At 32.4% G+C, this 3,795-nt stretch overlaps 1 pseudogene; it reads left to right on the top strand.

Annotated features, from left to right (window-relative positions):
* The first annotated feature begins 715 nt into the window (after positions 1 to 715).
* LOC102834569 lies at positions 716 to 1,425 on the top strand (annotated as a pseudogene).
* Positions 1,426 to 3,795: the final 2,370 nt, after the last annotated feature.

Below are 3,795 nucleotides of genomic sequence, written 5' to 3'. Positions count from 1 at the left end.
AGTTAATGGCATACAACTTGATTATTTGTACCACCAAGAGCAGAAATACATCCAGGGATTTCTGTGTGTATTTGTCATTGCAGAAAACCTGTTTTAGAAATTGATCATATAAGTCTTAAATTTATATTGAAATGCAAAGGATCTAAGATAGTTAATATTAAAAAAATTAGAAAATTTTAAAATGTGAAACATGTTATTTGGCTTCCATATATTATAAATCTATGGCAATCAAAAGAGTACAGTATTGGCACAAAGATGAAAATATAGAACATTGGATGAAAATGTCATAAATATATAGTCAAATGATTTTCAACATAAGTGCAAAAATGATTCAATGGAAAAACTTTTAAAACTGGTATAGGAACAAGCATTATCCATATGGTGAAAAATGATTCTTATCTGCTACTTCACACTTAACAAAAATTAATTTGAGATAGAACATAGCCTTCAAATTAAAACAAAATAAATGAAACTATAAGTAATTTTAGAAAAAAAATATAAAGGAATATCTTCTTTACCTGATGCTAGACAAATATCTATTTGTCAATACACATACACACATGAAAAATAATTTGATATTGAATTTCATCAAAAAGAAAATCTGCTCATCAAAACATTCCTTTAAGAAAAGGAATAGGCAATTTACAAAATTCAAGAAAATATTCCCAGGACTAGTGTTGTGGAGACGAAGTACACACAGCTGAAAACATCTGTGATGGCACCTAATGGAAGAAAGCACATGGGGAAATCTATGAAGCAAACCATGGAGGAGCAGATCATCTGTGCCTATGACTTTCAGAACATTGAGAAGAATCTGGGTGGTTCTAAACAGGATTTTCTAGAAGGTAAGATTACAGCAATTGATAAGCATGTGAAGAAGAGGTCTTCCACAGGACTGATGGAACAAGATCTCGGGGTGAAGTACAGAATATGCTGGAAAGATTCGGAGCTAACATTAACAAGGCTCTTCTTGCAAAGAAAAAGAAATTAGAACTGTATACCCAGGCTTCTCTCAAAAACAGTAACCAGAAAATTGAAAATGTTTGGAAAGCACAAGGACAAAGACAGAAACTTAGCTAGGAATATATTCTTAGCAGTTTCAGAGTTTGTTTCAGCAGTGGGATATGGATATGCAGAAAACTGAGGAACAAGAAGAAAAACTGATTGATATGTTTCAACAACAACAAAAGATTTTTCAACAATGTAGAATTGTTCATAGCCAGAGATTGAAAGCAGTTAAACAGTTTATGAGCGGTTTGCAAAGAGTATGAGGAAATGGAGAATAATCATGAAAATCTTCTGAGTCGTGCGCAAAATGAACTTAGAAAAGAAATGGCTATGCTGCAGAAAAAAACTATGATGGATACTGAGCAGCAAGAGATGGCAAGTTATCAAAAGTCTCTTCAATCCATGTTATTCTGTTGACTCTTTGAAGAAAGAACTTGAACCTAAGTAATACACAATTATAACATTAGCTATGGGTATGTAAGTCTCTACAGGGGTTTAAAAATTCTAGTTTAGATTATATTGCATCACATCTGTTATTATTAGCTTGTTTGTAGACAGCCCCCTTTCTGTAAACCCTGGATAAAATTTAAAGAGTTTTGTGAGTAGCAGCAATTCTAAAGCTATGTGTAGAATTTTGGTATTAACAGTGAAATTCCCTTCTTAACACTGTCAATTAACTTGAGCAGTAAAGATTATTTAAAAAAAAAAAACAAAAAAAACCCTAAAACATTTGCAGAACATGTATTTGTCTAAGAATATATATATATATACATTGTTGTTGTTGTTAAGTGCCGTCGAGTCGGTTCTGACCCATAGCGACCCTGTACAGGGTTTCTGAGGGTGTAAATCTTTACGGGAGTAGAAAGCCTCATCTTTGGTAAAGTTAAAGAAAATAACAAAAATGCATAAAAGAAAGTATCAAATCAAGGTTCACTAAAGACAGTATGCAAATGGCCACTGAGCATATAAAAAGGCACTTTATTCCTGGTGTGGCACTGTATGGTAAATACTGGAAAGCTAACTGCAAGGTCAGCCTTCAAATCTACCAACTGTCCAGGGAAACACTCACACAGAGTCACAATGAGTCATAAGATCACTATGAGTCAGAACTAACTCATTGGCACTTAACAACATATCATTAATCACAGTGTTTTTAAGAGTTTGATCTTTCAAAAACAGATCACCTGGTTTGTGTTTCAAGGCATACTTGACATGGTATGAGCTACCTACAGTCTTCTAGCTAGTGACTGAGTGCTTAACTGTTCACATCATTCCTTGTCTAGGCACAGGAACTTTTAAATACATGGCAGCTATTATGAGTATTTTTATTACAAAAATAAATTTCTATCATAAGAGTTATTATATTAACTTTATATCTATTATAAGGACGTTGTTGTGACCATGGCAATGAAGCGACATAGGATAGGATGAATGTAAAGCTAATGTTCTCCCATGTAAATTATCACATAATTCACAATAAAACATTAAAAAAAAAAAAAAAGAATGATGTTAAGTGCCATGAAGTCTATTCAGACTCATAGTGAATCTGTATAGGGTTTCTGAGGAGTGACTAGTGGGTTTGAACTGCTGACCATATGGTTAGCAGTCCAATGTTTATCCTACAATGTCACACAAGCATCCCATTTAATATGTTATGTCATATACTAATAATGTAAAGAAGCATAGTATCTGATTATGCTTTTAGAACAAAATCTTGGTTTTCTTAGTTATAGTGCAATGGAGAATTGAGTGTATACATGTGCATGTGTGTGCTAATACATGCATTCATGTTTGTTCATACATTTATGCATAGATCAATTATGCATAGAGCTACATTCTACCATGGATATGTTTGAGTATAAATATAAATTTGATGACTTGTTACAACGCCATTTGTTTTACCAGGAAATTTTCTTGACCCTGAGATTTTGCAAATTAAATCTATTAGGCTGTCTCTGCAAGTTTACTTTCTAAAGAAATGACAGGCTTGATTAGTCCATATGCCCTTTATCTGTAAGGTTCTTATTTGTCTACCATTTCACAGCAAGCAATTCTGATGAATGGTGCAATTAACCTTTCTGTTATTAAAACAATTAATTGCAAAAATTAAAGACATGACAGTGACAAAATATTAATGCATAAATTATTAGGTTCAGAAATTATAATTATTAATCCATGTACAGTAATTGTGGCATAAACAATGAACAAATTGTATGCTAAATCCTGTGATAAAAAGTATTGCTTTTCACTTCTTTTCATTGACAAAGGGGTGAATATTTTACGTTGAGCATGAGGTCTCAAAGCAAATTTTGATCAGCTAAATACTATCATCACACAAGAAATGACAACGTATAATTGAACCTATAAACTAATAAATGTAGACCTGTATATACAAATAAATGTAAGTGCATTAAAAAAAAAACTATGTTGAGAAGCCACAGTAACAATGTTCTGTGGTAGCTTACCAAAATGTTTTCTGTCTTTCCTTAGATTTGCCTTTTTATTTATAGCCATATGCTGTAAAGTGGTCATAAGAAACTGACCACTATTGATTAGGAATCAGAAAATTTAACCTACATTTCTAAATCTGCCTGTTTCTGGCCTTCTGGAATTATTTTCCTTGAACTGCAGGTTTGGAGTTCACAAATAAAAATACAAACTTCTCTTCCATTATCAGCTTTTCCATAGGTAGGTAATGTATATGAGAAAGCCCTTTTAAATATCAAATTATTATGTAAAATGTGTATTGCTGTTATCATTTCACCAAAAATATTGGCTTGATGAGAA

This window comes from Chrysochloris asiatica, unplaced genomic scaffold, assembly GCF_000296735.1.
Source record: "Chrysochloris asiatica unplaced genomic scaffold, ChrAsi1.0 scaffold00073, whole genome shotgun sequence".
Lineage (NCBI taxonomy): Eukaryota > Metazoa > Chordata > Mammalia > Afrosoricida > Chrysochloridae > Chrysochloris > Chrysochloris asiatica.
Note: the sequence above shows the minus strand (reverse complement) of the source record. Positions and strands in the feature narration are given on the sequence as shown.